This window comes from Helianthus annuus, chromosome 11, assembly GCF_002127325.2.
Source record: "Helianthus annuus cultivar XRQ/B chromosome 11, HanXRQr2.0-SUNRISE, whole genome shotgun sequence".
Taxonomy (NCBI): domain Eukaryota; kingdom Viridiplantae; phylum Streptophyta; class Magnoliopsida; order Asterales; family Asteraceae; genus Helianthus; species Helianthus annuus.
The window spans coordinates 169,607,977-169,625,277 of NC_035443.2; positions in this window are offsets into that span (position 1 = coordinate 169,607,977).

Here is a 17,301-nt window from a genome sequence, read left to right on the forward strand (position 1 = left end):
AGGTAAGTAGTATCTTGACGCTCCTTGTATAATATTTCCCCCTCAAAGTATGCGTATCCGAGTTGGGTGTTGTGCAATTTCCTCGCAAGGGTAAATTGACCGATCTTCCGCTGATCTTCCAATACTCCAACCGGCATTTGATAAGGGTTCCATTCTTTAAAAATTGCATTAAGTCTTGACCTGTCATAAGAACTCTATTTAATTCAAGCATACTACATTGGTAGAGATTTCATGCGAACTGTCTTCTTTAAACCGTCTTTTTGCAATTGACCAAGTAATGCAACTTTAATCCTTAGCATCAATACTCAGGAAAGTCAGCTAGACCGAGTATATCCCTTGCAAGCTCAACCAAACAGTGCGCTTAGTTGATCTACATCTAGATCTCATTGTCTCGCCTTTGTGAAGTTGACCAAGTAAAGCACTACGGATCTTCAGCATCATTACTCAGGATGTCAGCTTGACCAAGTACATCGTTTCCAAACTCAACGAATTGAGTTACCCCCAGATCCCTGTAAAATCCTAAAGAAACATCAAACCCAAAATGAATCATGCAGGTCTTCAGCCTTCAACTATCAGTTTTCATAAAGATTCCCCCATGTCTTCAGTGAACAACGCTTTGAAACTACTGTCGACTTTAGATACATGTATGTTTCCGTGCAACACTCTTCACGTTGGCTGTAGAATTAAATAAAATCCTCAAATATGTGTCTGTGCAAAAAATTCCACGCCGAACCGTTAGTGTCACCAGAAAATCACAAACTCTACCACCTGTGATTGCGTTTAGAAATTTACCGAAGAAATTCAACATATGAAAATTTTTATCCCCCCATTTCTTTGGTAAGATCTCTAAACCTTAACAGATTCCCTCCACTTCAAAGAAACTGTCGTCAATTTCAATGAAAATTTCTCTCCACTAAGTAGAATTTATCTTCAAATGTTCACCAATTCCTTCCACTGAGAGGAACTGTTGTCAATCTTCACTGAATATTCTTGGTTTTTTGAAAAATCACGAAAACGACTTTCTTCTTTGCATATTCTAGTTGATAATGAAAGTCCCCTATCCCTGTAGGATCCGACTTGTATCCCCACAAAGTTCTGCTAACACCTAATTCGAAAACTTTCATCATAGGCATAACTCTTCGACTCTGTGAACTCGTTAGGACCTGTATTGGCTCTCTAGGTTCAATCAACCGTTACTAAATGCGAGAATATGACAATAAACAAAATGCTCTCGAGCATTTACTAAAACCGATAACAACATAAACATTGACGTGCGGAAGTAAACATACTGTTTTTGGTTTTTGGCCTATAGTAGTCAAGTCACCAAATTTGACGTTTGCATCGGTAACCGTGACTACCCCACATTTTTTTAAGTATCATCATCTGTTTTCATCAAGCCTCACCACCCCGCGCGCTCCCGAACCCGCATAAATTTGGGCGTTAAAGTAGATTTAAATCACTTCACGAACACCCGACCCCACTTTGCAAACCATGTAAAATCCTTGGCCCAAATAAATCTTGAACTCATGACCTAAAATTGCATCAACTTTAAATATGACAGCATATGTAGCCATTTAGAGCAGCCCACACAACATAATTTCACAAATTAATGGCCCAAGGACTTATAACATTCGGTCCAACATTTCCAAATCAACTTTCATCTTGCAACAAGTGGGCCCAAACAGATAAGCATATCTGCCAAACAAAAAAAAAAATGCCTGACATAACCCTTGTACAGCTTTCACCCACTGTACTTTCTCTCTGTCTGATACGCATCCCTCAAACAATCAGCTCTTCTTCTTCGATGATGAACAATCAGCAGCAACATTCATCTTTCAAGTCTCTCTCTCTCTTCGATACAACATACATCCAGCAATCGCATTGTTCAACAACCATAAAGATGATAAATCCCATTATTCAACACACATATATGTCATCCTCTTCTCTTTCTCGATGAACAAACCCAAAACCCCCCCAAATAAAAATCCAGCAATCAGCCGTTACCATCATCTACCCTTCTTTCTTTGTTTGCGATACCCAAAGAAAATTTGTGCAGCCGGCAACTCATCTTCCAGCTCCGATTCGGAACCACCAGGTCCACCATAAATTGTTCTGATCGGAGCTTCTCCGGCGACATCGATGAACCTGCCATCATCAGCCACGATGGCGGTAATCGGAAGCAATCGGGCATCGAGCCGAACCAGAGCCTCTAATGTATCAGAATTTCAACAATTGGTAGGTTGTTGGTCGGCGGGTTCTTCTTCGGCCACAAAGTCACAATTCAGGTGTTGTTCGTCAACTGAGTACAGGGGTTCTTCGTCAACTGATGTATATTTTTTTTAATGTTAACTGTTTGCAGTCCTTATATACTGCAGGTTCGATGAAGGACCTGCAGTCGAAGAAGTATCTTGACGAAGAATAGGATTCTTCGCCATTTGCCTTTGGCGAACAATCAATTGATCTTCGTCGTAGCCATTCACTGGCGAAGAAGGGTTCTTCGCCATGAGATCTTCGTCAGTGGGTTGTTCGTGGGGGGATCTTCGTTGATCAGGAAGTGAAGAAACCCTAGTGTTTCTTCAACAGCCGCCATACTCATCTCAAGAACACAAACTGTTCACTTGCAGATCTTAACGAAAAACCTTAAAAGCATGATATTTGATGATGAAAACTTGTTGATTTAGGTGTGAAACATAAAACCCAACCCTCAGTTGTGATCCGTTTCAGCACAGACCCATCATTCGGGTTCAGATCTGGATTTTTCTTCATTTTCACCATTTTTACATCTTGAATAAAAATCACAATAAACACAGATCTAGAGCACATGTGATTTAGCAAATGGTTTGATTTACTAAATCGGGTACCATGGCTCTGATACCAATTGTAGGACCGTGTTTCGGGACCGAAACCGTGATTATCATGTGATTAGTTCATAGACGGGAAGATTAGAGATGGATGAAATACCTACTTGTATAGATTTGATAACATAACAATACAAGCCGGCCCGATTAACAAGCTAACCGAACCATACCAAAGGAGTACACATCCAGGGAGAGACCAAGTGGTGATCTCTCCCTGTGAGGTCTCAAACCTCCTAAAGCTTCAAGTGTTGGAAATGACCTGGGGTTGTTATTTATAGCCACACCCCCTTATCTTTCAAACACACACAGTCTAACGAATAACCCTCTAATTTGGCCACTTCAAACGAGCAGGTCTATACACGTTCATTAGACCGTTTCACAAACTATTACAAAATCAACATAAAATAAATCTAAACTATTCGAACAACATCGGACACAAAATCTGCATCAACAGAAATGGAGTCGATACTTAAAAATGACAACTGGGAATTGGTGGATCCTCCAAAGAATCAAACTCCAATTGGCATGAAGTGGATATACAAGACGAAATATGATGAGCATGGAAACATAAGTAAATACAAAGCGCGTCTGGTAGTAAAAGGTTACAAGCAAAGATATGGAGTTGATTATCAAGATGTATTTGCTCCGGTAATAAGATTTGATACTGTTAGACTTATTTTAGCCTTGGCTGCACATTATGGTTGGCATCTACATCAAATGGATGTGAAAACGGCCTTTCTAAATAGCACGTTAACGGAACAATTGTTTACCGAGCAACCAGAGGGGTATGTCATGAAAGGAGAAGAAAAAAAGGTGTGTCGGCTCAAGAAAGCCCTATACGGTTTGAAGCAAGCCCCGAGGGCATGGTACAATAGAATAGAAGGGTACTTCACGTCATGTGGTTTCAAGAAGTGTGGTTATGAACACACTCTGTTTACTAAAGTTTCCAAGGATGTGAAAATAATGATCTGTTTGTATGTGGATGACCTCATTATAGCCAGCAATTCATTAAACACGATACTTACATTCAAGGAATCCATGAAAGCGGAATTTGAGATGACTGATATAGGAGTTTTGCGTTATTTCCTTGGAATGGAAGTGTCATATAATAACGGGAACATTATGTTATCACAACAGCAATATGCAAGGAGTCTACTCGACAAATTTAAAATGACGAATTGCAAGATTGTCTCAACACCAATGGAATACGGCTTACGCTTATCCAAACAAGATCCAGAAGAAGAAATGGAATCGAATGTTTACAGAAGTTTGGTTGGAAGTCTCATATATTTGACAAACACAAGACCTGATATTATGTTTGCTGTCAACAAAATAAGTCAGTTTATGTAATAACCCAAGAGAAGCCATTGGGAAGTCGGGAAAAGAGTTTTAAGATACATAAAAGGGACTCTAGATCATGGGCTCATATACTCTAAAGGAATCAAAGGGACTCTAATTGGATTCAGTGACAACGACTATGTAGGAAGTATTGATGACAGCATGAGTACTTATGGGTACTTATTTCACTTAGGATCAGGAGCTATAGCATGGCAATCGAAAAAACAAAAAGTAGTGGCATTATCTTCAACTGAAGCTGAATATATTGCACTCTCTATGGTCGGATGTCAAGCTCTTTGGCTTAAAGGAATTCTGAATGAATTACAAGAAAATGTTGATTATCCACTCACAGTTTATTGTGACAATAAATCAACTATACGCTTTGCCAAAGATCCGGTATATCATGGTAAAAGTAAGCACATAAGAGTCAAATATCATTTTATTCGAGACTTGATCAAGAACAATGAGGTAGAAATACGATTTTGCTCAACAAAACATCAGGTGGCAGACGTACTTACCAAAGCACTACAACCGAAGGACTTTGCACATATGAAGGATCTTCTGCATGTTGCTGCATTCTAGCTTACGAGAGGGTATTAGAGGACGATTATAAGCTAGAATAGAATAAAAGTTAGATTAGTTATAAATTATAGTTTATGTAGCATTATTATCATTATATTTATATCCGAAGTATTGGCGGTTATCCACATGGTAACTCTAATATATATATGTAATCTTTTGTACATTTCAAACCTACCAATTCAATCAAGAACATGGTTTATTCTTCATTCGAATATTCATACTATTAGTGTCTGCAAATCCAATAACTAATTTAGTTTTTAATGACACTTTATGTATGTTATAATAGCTTACCACATATTTTTAGTGGCATTTAGTTTTTATGCCACTAATTTAAGCTTTTAGTGACACTTTACGTATGATACTAAAAACTTTTGCATTAGATCCTACATCAAATTATATGTATAATAAAACATATGCCACAAGAACTCTTCCGAAAATTTCCCTCCGGTACTACAATTCATGCCACAAATACTTTATACACACTTTAAAACTTACCAAATACAATATATGTAAAATGTGGTATTTATAATTTATAAAATTAATATTTACCAAATAAAATATTTTTTATAAAGTTTGTTAATCTTACAACTATATGTAAAATGAGTAAAATCGAGGGGATAAAAAAGTGCTTTATAAGTATCAAAACGATATATATTCTTGGGTTTAATGAAAATATATTTTTAATTTTATATCTTAGATAGGTTTGTTCTCAAGGAGGCATGGACAATAAAACTTTAGCAGTATTAAAAGGTTTTTGTGTCCTTAAACGACCTCGGTATCTTACCATCACTGTACTACGCCAACGATGGGTGCACTTTCTCTAATGTGTTGTAGAGAGTGATAGTATATCGTGTTTTATAAATTTAAAGCTTGATAAAAGAGTAAAAGTACTTAAAAATACATCAAAAATCTGTACACACTCGCACCACATCAAGTTTTTGGCGGCGTTGCCGGGGACACAAAGATTTTAAAAAAGTTTAAAATCAACGGCCTAATCATTTTCTTTATTCTGTTCAAATTTCTTTTTGTTTTACAAAAAAATCCCAGTTACAGTAGCTTAACACGGGGCCGTGCTGCATTAACACAGAGCCGTGTTTTGATTACATTAACTGGAAATTTTCTGCATAAGGCTCACGTGGGCCGTGTTTTATTCGACACGGGGTCGTGTTAAAAATGCTTAGTACCGAATTAAACACAGTCTGAGGCACGGGGCCGTGTTCATAAGGCACAGAGTCGTGTAAATATTCTGTATTCGTAAAAAAAATTCGGAAGCCGTAATTTTCTGAGTACTATCCAAACAACGAATTATTACATGGGAGATTATGATTACTATGGTTATGATGATTACAAGGAATCATATTATACCATTTGCAGTGAATCTCATTCGCTACAAAATTGTTACCTCTTTCAGCCATCAACCTCATACACAACACATGAGAAACCAAGGTTCGAGCTTCCAAAATCAAGCTTTAATTAGGACACTCTAGCGTTTGAAACGTACGAGACACCACCCACAATAGTTCTCGAAGCCAAAAGCGTCATACAAAGTCTCAAGAACTTAGAATTCTTGATCAAGCAATCTCGTGTAAAAAAAGGAGACCATTTGTACCAAAGAGGTAATCAACGATAAGGTAAAACCTCAAAAGCCGAAAGAAGAGGAACCATTTAAAGAAAAGCCTACGCATGAAGATGAAAAAACTGAACCAAGTCACAAGGTAGGTAAGTCCACAAAGTTAAATTTTGAAGAAGAACAAAACCTCCAAAAAATACATATTCTACAACCTTCTTTTGAAAATCATAGTTTGGTACCATCTCATGCTAAGTTTTTGAAAGAGTTAAACACTAAACCTAAAATCCAAGAATTAGCAAGTATTAAATTGACTAAAGATCAAACTTCGCTAATACAAGATGACCAAAATGAATTAAACATAAAACCGGTAACATGTTTTATTCAAAACATCTATATTAATAACATTTCAATAGATAAAGATCTTTGTGTTAATATAATGCCTAGCTACGGGAGTGGTTGGGGATGTTCTCATTCAAACGCACCAAACGGTTGTACCAACTGACTTCATCATCTTACATGATGCTCCACTCGTGTTAGGATAACCATTCACAAAAACCCATCAAGCTTTGCTCAATCAAAAACACCAAAATCTTCACACTAAACTTGGGGTCGACAAAAGAAGCTTTAATCTTGATGGATTAATGAAATGTTTTTAAACCACGGTTCAAATGTTTCAAATGTTTCAAAACCAAATGTACGAAAACCAAATAAACTTGTCACACGTTTCCAAGAGGCTCGACCCATGACCACTCAAGCAATCCCAGATAGCAAGTTCCATGTCCAAGAATCTAACGACCTGCAAGCATGCAGACAAGTGTATCAACATAATGCTGACGAGTTCAAAGTTTATCAAAAACATTTAGTTACCGAATATAAGTTTAAGCATGTTGATAATAACTCGATACCGCAAGATGGCGTCAGTTTGTTTGCTCTTCCCCAATGCTCTATCAAACATTGGTCGAGTGATTAAGGTAATTAGTTCACGCCCGTCCTCCCTGGTATGGTGTGAGGGTGCCAATCCTAATAGCGCTATCAACTAAATACCCCGTTGCCTCCCCGGCAACTAATTCGGTAGTAGATGGGACTTAAGTGATAGAAGGTGAGTGTATTATCCAACATCCGAGTTTAACATTCCAGTTAAACCCATTTACCCAATATTCCTCCCTGGAATATTACCAGATGTCCCTCCCCGGGACGCATGCTTGAAAAAGAGCAATGAACTCACCTTAGTTTGCTCGGTTAAAAGACGGAAAATAAGTGCGAAGTGGAACGGGTCACTCACGTCCTAACATGATTACTGGTTAAAAGTTAGTGTGTGAACTAACACGGAGACGCGGATCCTACACTTATCTAACACGTAGCACGTAAAATATTATAATATATATATATATATATATATATATATATATATATATATATATATATATATATATATATATATATATATATATATATATGCACATGCATGTAAAGTGTCGTTATTCGAAATAGTGACCACATTTTCGTCACAATTCACCTAATAAATCTTGTCATAAAATTTCAACTTTTAAGTGCATTTTCGGACAATTTTTGGTGCGTAAATCGGGACCGTTCGGGCACCGGATTGCTCCCGAAGAATTACAGAAGGTTTCAATCGAACCAAAGACCATTGTATTAAAATTTGGTGACCAAATTCCTTACAGTTTTTTCATGAAAAATCTTGCGCCAAACCATGATCAGATTTGACGTAATCTGGTCAGGTTTGCCAAAACATTTATTTAAAAATATATGTGTATCCGATTGGTACGAAACCAAAAACAAAATCGCGTGTCCGATCCCTAGTATCTACAGTAATATTTGCACATTCAGACAGTAAACACACACCAAGTTATAACGCAAAACGTTCGCTGCATTTTCTGTAGAAAATGGCAGCTCGTAGTAGTTTTATAAACAATTCCGCTAAAAATACCTAGACCTGTCCGAAAAAATACTAAACCACTTCTGTCTGAAAGCTATTTCCGGATACTTGGTTTTAGTCTCTGAAAACTTAAGGTTTCGATAATTTAAAGTCCCGGAACAGGCTACGCAAGTCAGCGTATTTTCTGCGGAAAATCACTGAACTGGTATTTACTCGATTTAGTCACTTTTTCATGCATCCTAACAAGTTTCTAGGTGTCGTGAGCGCATAATGAACTTCTGTAAACATAATACAAGGTATCTACATCAGATTGCAAAGTCGATATCACAAAAGTTAGCTTATGTAAACAGTCATACTCTATCCCATACCCACATAAAATCACAACTCATATAAGCACAAGAACATGACACATAACATTAATCACAGCAAGTTATAAATTACTTATATTTGATTTATACCAATAAATCATCAAGTTTCATGCAAGAAACAAAACCCTAATAATTCATATCAGGTTATTTTGATCTTAGAGCCCATCATACACAATTTTCTAACAACCTAGTCAACAAGTAGCACCAGATACATCGAGAATCATCAAGAAAAACATACACAGCCATGATAACCTAACATTAGTAACCGAAATCATGCATGAACTCTTATAATTATATATAATAACAATTAGCAACTTAGGTCATACCTTTTCAATTAAAAGTCGCGTCGGTTATAAATCCATTATATTATATTATAAACCACATGCATAAAAATTAAAAAGAAAACAATGCACAATATTCAAGTTGGCCAAGTGATATGCGCTCATGTTTAAGTCACGACATATGCCAGTTAGATTCCATTCCCACCGTTTCTACAGACCACATCAAATTAAATAAGGGTATACATATTCACACACCTTAATGCCTATTTCCACACCTTTCTAGACGCCTCGTATAGGGCTATACGAGGCGTATAGGGTTTCTTTTCCCGACCAGCTTCTGCACCTCGTACAACGTCACATCAGTCACATCAGACGGGGAGTCTAGGCCTGTACGAGGGACCAATACGAGGGTGCTTAGACGCCTCGTATAGGTCTATACGAGGCGTCTTGCTGGCTGATTTGACTATGATGAGACTATGTGTCTGACATGACTTAAAGGCATACAGGGAGTCAAGAGCTATACGAGGCTTCTATATCTCTCATAAAATGCAACATACAGTGCATTCTTGGTCCACACCCGAGCATTCAACAAACACTCACATTCACACATTCTGTTTCTTCTTGTATTTATTCGAAAGACACTCTTATTGTTTGTATTTGTGTTCTTATCATCCCGGAGTGTTGAAATGTCATCATATTGGGACGGCAACTATATCTTCGGGCAGTATTCTAGCGACAACTGGGGGCACGAAAGCTTTCCGGTAACAGTTATTAGCTTAAATGTTTTAATTACTTGTTGTTTTAGTTTATTATTTACTAATGATGATACGGTTGTCTATTTTGAAGGAGTCTTGCGTTCCCGATTCTAATGAGCAAGAGGAGGTTGTGTCTAGTAAACAAGGAAAACAAAACAGCCTGTTTCTAGATTTGAACAAGCATCCTCCTGTTGATGAAACAGCCCCTGTAGACGACTCATACCATGCTGGTGGATACGGAGGAGACGGTGGATACGGAGGAGACCGTGGATATGGAGGAGACGGTGGATACGGAGGAGATGGTGGATACGGAGCAGACGGTGGATACAGAGGAGACGGTGGATACGGAGGAGACGGTGGATACGGAGGAGACAGTGGATATGGTGGATACGGTGGATACGGTGGATACGGTGGATACGGTGGATACGGAAGAGACAGTGATCATCAGTAATTCATTTCCCCGGGCACTCCTTACGTTCATCAAAACAATCCGGACGTTGGAGGATATGGTGGATATGGTGGTTATGGTGGATATGGTAGATATGGTGGTGAGGCACCTCCCATCCTGGACAGTCCGTACTTAAAAAAGCAGGTATAAATTACTATTTTATTATTAATATTTTATTATTATTATTAATATTTCATTATTATTATTATTATTATTATTATTATTATTATTATTATTATTATTATGTTATTATTATTATTATTATTATTATTGTCGATGTTACAGGTTTTCAACTCTTTAGATGAACTAAAGAAACGGATACAAGAAATAGCAAACGCGGATGGTTTCGTTATTGTCCTGTCGATCAAAGAAAATCGGGGGAAGAACCGGGAGGGTATGGCTTGAATGTGATCGTGGTGGTGAGCACCAGACTACAGAAACACTTAGAAAAGCTAGAAGCAAAAAAACCGGTTGCCCGTTTTACATGTTGGCTGTCCGAAACCACCCGTATGAAACCTGGGAGATAAAAGAAGGAACAATTGAACATAACCATGAACTTTGTGAGGACCTGTCGGCCCACGCGTTTGTGCGAAGGTTTACTCCAAGCGAAATGAAACTGATCGAACAACTGACAGCTCAAAACATGGAGCCGCGCAAAATATTTCAAATGTTAATGAAGCAGGACCCCGACAGGTTTCATGTTCAGAAAGACGTTCAAAATGTTGTGGCGAAGATTAAAGCCAAACAAAGACAAGGATTGACTCCCATGCAGTCACTAGAAAGCATGCTGATAAACAACGACTTTATTTACGAGACACGGGAGGAACCTGGAACAAAGATCGTAACAGAGATCTTCTTTCTTCATCGGTACTCGAGAGAGATGTGGCGTGCATTCCCCCACGTCATGCTGATCGATGCGACGTACAAAACAAACATATACAATATGCCATTTATCCAGATTGTTGGTGTGACGCCTACCAACAAATCGTTTATTATCGCGCATGTCGTTGTTAGTAAAGAACGGGGTGATAACTTTGTGTGGGTGCTTGAGAGGGTCAAGTCAATGTTGGACGAATGTATGGAGCCACGTGTGATTTTAACGAATAGAAACCTAGCCCTTATGGACGCGTGTGCTAAAGTATTTCCAGACGCCTCAAGGCTTCTTTGCAGGTGGCACATACAACAGAATGTTATGAAGCACTGCAAGGGTGCCTTCACAGACGAAGGCTGGGAGAAATTTTTGTCATTCTGGGGGACATTGATTGAGTCTCCATCCATCTACGGACGCCGGCAATCATGCCGACGCGGATGGGTTTTCAGTCGCTGTGGGGGATGAAGGTAATCAAGAGGTTCCCCATTGGCCCGCGGTTTAAAAACCGCGATGGGGGCATATGGACAGAGGAGCCCCTACCAGAGCATTTCGAGGCCGTTTATCCTCCTGCAGATCCTGCTGATGCAGTGCCCGTGGAGGACCCTCCGGAGGATGTAGACGGTGCAGCGGTGCCACAGCCACCGCCACCTGCCGGGGCGCCTCTGTTTCCACGTCACGTTATTCCAGGTCATGCCCCAGGAGCTGCGCTACATCCGGATGTACGAGCCGAGCTTGACAGGCTCAACGATTTGGTAGGTTGGCTGGTACAGGCCGAGCAGGATAGACGAGAGAGAGAGAGAGGGATTACCCCGATACCACTTCCACCGGCTTGAGTACCACATCAGCAGCAACATCAGGATTCGGATTCAGATTTGGATTTGGATGCATAGACCTGTTGTTGTTTTTTATTTTTATTATGGATGTACAAACTTATCTTATATATTTTTGTTATGGATGTATAAAGTTATCTTATATATGTCATATTTATGTTTGTTTTCAGTTATTCGGTTACTTAATGATTGTTGTCTTAAATTAAGATAATACGGAAACAAAATATGTTTTGAATATAATACGGAAACAATATATCCCCTGAATATAATACGGAAACAATATTTGAAAGAGATAAAATTTTAATCGGAAGAATAATATTTAAAAAAAGTAAAACGTTAAAAACATTATAATATTTAATCGATATAATATATTTAAAGGGCCGATTTTTAAAATAGTTGATTTTTAAAAAACAAAAACTTTCTTATAGTGTAAAAAACAAAAAAAAAAACAAAACTTTTTCTAAAACCAAAAAAATTTTCAACCAAAAAACATATCTTCAAAAACTGTCCAAAAAACCATACCAAAACCCACCAAAACACCCCTCATTTCAGCCAAAAAAAAACCCAAGATTAGACGCCTCGTATAGGGTTGTACCCTTCGTATAGGGTTCCTTAAACGTTGTGCCTGACACCCTCTCAGACCCCCTTGAATTCAGTGCATAGACGCCTCGTATAGCCCTATACGAGGCGTCTAGGGTACAAAAAGTGTGAAAATAGGCGCAGAGGGTGTCCGGATAGTCCTTGCCTTAAATAATTTACAAAAACTTGCGTATCATGATTTTACTCATTAATACATTACAAACCGGTTCCACGACTCCGACTCTCCAATTTCCCTCCTACCTATGAAATTATCAAATGTTCTGCATGATATAGTGAAATTACGTTCAGATTTTGTTAATTTGTTATTGTATTATTTCATCGTCGGAATGAAAGGTGTTTGGAATCAGATTTTGTTTCATTGTCGGAATGAAAGTTGTTTTGGAATCACGAGTGTTTTGATGATTCAATAAAATAGTGAAAATAGGATCGGATTTCCTTAATTTTCTTAATCAGTATGTGTTTCATCATTAGTGAATCACAATTTGTTTTTAGATCTATAATATCTTGAAGGATATCCATAACATATAAATCCAAAGTCACGAATGAACAAAAAAATTGATATCAGTGAATTAATATCTTTTTTATGTATCCTTCATACGTAAGTGTTTCATCGTCCATTTGACAGTTGTTTGGAATCATGAGTGTTTTGATGATGGAAGATTATAGTGAAATTAGGATCTGCTTTTATCATATGCCTTTTGTGACGGTTATTCGGAATCATATATGATCTATGAAGAATACATGATCGGATCAGGAGTTTGAAACGATGAAGATAAGTAGTGAAATTGTGTGCCGATTTCGTTAAATTATTAATGTCTCCGTTTCATCATAGAGATGATATGTTGATGATCTATTTCTTTAATTTGTCATCGTCTACATTTCAACTTGAAGGTTATTTTCATTTGTTTTCATAAAAAATTCTTGACATATATATTGAACACGACCCTTTTTTTAGTTGAAAGTTTGTGTTGCTTTGAATTCGAATTTATGTACTGTAATTGGCTTATTATATCCAATGTCGATTGATAGGAATATTCGGTTGTGAAGAGTGATGATTGACAATATTTGTTTGATACCAGTATTTGTTTTCCCGGTTCCGATTCTTAACTTTGTAAATTGTATATTTCGGTATTTCCTGTATATATTATATCAAATTATGTGGTGGATGATGGATTTGCACAGAAGTAGCGAGGGCCCGTGATGAGACCTGAGCATATTGTGGTCAATTTCAACCCCGTTTCCTCGGATATTCGCCATGAGGCCCGTTCGGCTTTTACCTTACCCAATGCATACAATAGCTGTAATAATTCAAATAACAATAATTAATTCGATTTTAAAATGTGGTGGTGTATGCATTTGATGAGGATATTAGATATCAAATAACAAGCCTAGTGCCTAAATAACATGATCAATTCAACAAATAAGCACTAATTCCTTATACAACCCGATTCAGAAAAATAGCAAATTATGAAAGAAGAATGAGGACATTAGATATCTAACATGTGCCACACCCTGCCATTGAATAAGAACGTCTGCCACTGAATAAGCCCTAATTCCTGAATCAATCAACTGATTTAATCGTAGAACTGAATCAAAGAACTGATTTAATCGAATAACATATATTTTCAAAGGACTGACTTAATCGAACAACAAATTAATCAACGTCTTCCACTGCCAATAAACAAGCACACGGTTTGGTTTGTTTGTAATCGAAGAACTGATTTGCTGTTTATCAAATCGAAGAACTGAAGAAGATATAGATGTAAAAAGCAAAAAGAGTCGTTAATAAATTACTTACTGACCTTTGGTTCTCCAATTTCATCTGCGCCTGTTCGAATACCCTCATTCTGGAGCCGCAACCTTTCGTTCTTCAATTCATCTGCTCGTTGTGTGAGGCATTTTGTGTTCGGATAGTTTGGACGGGCCTTTATGTTATGGGATGTTTGCTTTAAAACTCAAAATGGGCCTACTATAAAGAACCCACAACAAATTTGGAGGCCTTTCAATTTGGGTGGCCCTAGGCCTGTGCCTAGGGTCGGAAGCCCATTGGGTCGGCCCTTGCTCTTGTAAAGGTACCACAAGTGTTTCTATTAGACAAACACTTCTTTAAGTTTGAGACATGAAAGATATAGTGAACATTGATTAAATGGTTTGAGCCGACCCATAAAAAACATGTATTTTAGAAGTTTTACGTTTGGTCTACTGGTTTGGCCGGTCCTAATCAAGTTTTTCACACTACTAACCAACTAATTACATCTCCTCTGTCATACTTCTAAGTAATATTTTAAAATGTTCAACTGGTTTGATGTTAATGCATAGTTTCCGTGCCCACATAAACAATTGAAAATATCATGTTGAAAAAAATTATATTGCGGGTAATTTTTTTACCAACAATTAAAGAAACAGACTATGGAATTCCAAGAATAAAGCTTTATTTATGCAGGAATCACGTTGAATATACAAATGACATGTACATCCATAGTACAACTGAAGAAATAGGTACAATGGAACAATAACAATGAATAGAGCCATTTGAATGTCATTACATATTTCTATCTCTTAATTATTGAAGTGAAAGACCTGCATAGAAAAACCCAACATGCATTACCCGATTATACACAACAAACAAAAAATTACAAAACATTTCACTGTCTAAAATCAAAATCCATCAGCCAGATAAATTTCATTTCATCAAAACCACCAATTACAGATCTAAAACAAAGAAAACCACAAACACCTACTCGAACCTTTCTAAGAGTTCGTAAACTTACAAAACGCCTTTGTACCTTCAGAAACCCCGCATGCTTTGCAAACTGAATCTTCTTAGACAAACTGTATTGTTCTTGTGATGCCTTTCAAGCATCGAAGCGAACTTCCTGAGCAGCCTTCTCAAAACATCGTTGATAAACGAGTTCATGATCCCATCACCTTCTTCAAATACCATTATCGGTAATAAATGAATTCAGATGTTGTAAGTTTCAATCAAATTTTTGAGGAGTAGTGGTGAGTGAAGAAAAGGTTTCTTCTCGATCGCTGATTTCTTGTCGTCAGCCTTTGGTACCATTGTTGTTGAGTGAGAGAATGAACGTGGGTGGACTATATGTGAAGAAAAGGTGAGATTTGAGAGTTTGAATGAGTGGGGTGTGAAGTCTCTGGAGGGGATTTTGGCAATGTAGTTTGTTGGAGGATGTGCTCATTAGTTGGTGTTGAGTGACACGGATCATGATTCTGGGCCATTGATCTGAGAAGTGGGATTTGGACGGTGGGGATCATGTGAGGATGTAAAACTCTTAAAGAGTTGTGTTATATAGATGCTGATAGTAGTATAGATAGAAGCACTAAAAGTTAAAAAACTCTTAATTTTCAACATCTTCATATTCTCTTTCTTATTATATACATTATTATATATAGTAATAGATACATATCTAGGGGATGTTTCAAATAAAAACCACTTTTATTGTGAAAACTCGAAAAGTAACTAAAAAAAAGCCTAAAAAACACACCAATTTTTTTTTAATTTTTTTTATAAAAAATCGCATGTTTTTGTATATAAAAAAAATTTTTCAAAAAAAAAAAAAATTGTATTACACATGTGTAATACTACACATGTGTATGTGGTGCACTACAAAAAAGATTTTTTTTAAATTTTTTTTATATACTAAAAGTAGCGAAAATTATTATGCAAAAAAAAAATTGGTATGTTTTTTTGGCTTTTTTAATTAGTTTTCGAGTTTTCACAATAACTAGTGGTTTTCATTTGAACTTTCCCCTACATATATATATATATATATATATATATATATATATATATATATATATATATATATATATATATATATATATATATATGGTAGGGTTCTTGAGTGAACACTATGTTCAGAGTGAACTGTGAGAACTGATCTGGGTCATTGGTTTGTATCATCTAGATATTTATTACAATGGCATGTTGGTAATTATGAATTATTCTTTTCCAAATTAAATTAAAGCGAAAAGGGTAATTTTGTACTTACCCACCCCCAAATATCTCTCAATGTAGGTTATTATATAGAAACATTTATTTATTTTAGGATAAAATTGGTTGTCTCTCTCTCATAATATCAAGGTCGATCAAAACACCACTCAGATGAAGTTGAGGAGGTCCGACGAAGATCAACAATTGCCAGCGATTTCATACTGTTTAAAGCAAACACGGTACACAATATTCCTCGTGAACTTTGAATCTTGTATCATTTGTGATTGATTACGGTCTTTGTGATTTTTCTCTCATCAATGTAAGTATTTGAAGTTAGGGCTTGAAGTTGAATTTTGGTCCTTTCGATTTTGTTTTGTATTTTTTGGTGTAATAGTGCGGTTCTTAATCATATATCATGTTGTCGTTGAGTATTATTGAATCGTGTAAGCTTGATTTTGGGTGTGCATGTGTAATCCCAAACAATAACTTGGTTTTTTATGTATTTGTGAGGGGTTATACACATGTGTATTTGTGTTGTACACACGTGTACATAATGTTGTATACAGGGGTATGTACTGTTGTATACAAGTGTACGTACTGTTGTACACAAGTGTACATCTGTGTACGTACTGTTAGACACATGTGTAAAGACCCTTGTACACCGTTGTACATACTTTTTATACACATAAGTAATATTGAGATTGTTCGAATGTGTAACTTTATGAAGCATGTTTAGGGAAGTAGTGTTTCCAACTGAGTTTGGAATAGGGCTAATGCATTTACAAATGAAAGATTTAGAACCTGGTGTGTGGATTGTAGCTACGTTTGTCAGTTACTTTGCTTCAATGCTTAATTTTGAGGAAGTTAATAGAACTAAAGGAACACGACCGCGCCTTTTTTGCCATACAGATTGCTTCGTAAGTTTTATGTTTAGTTTAATTTATTATTGAT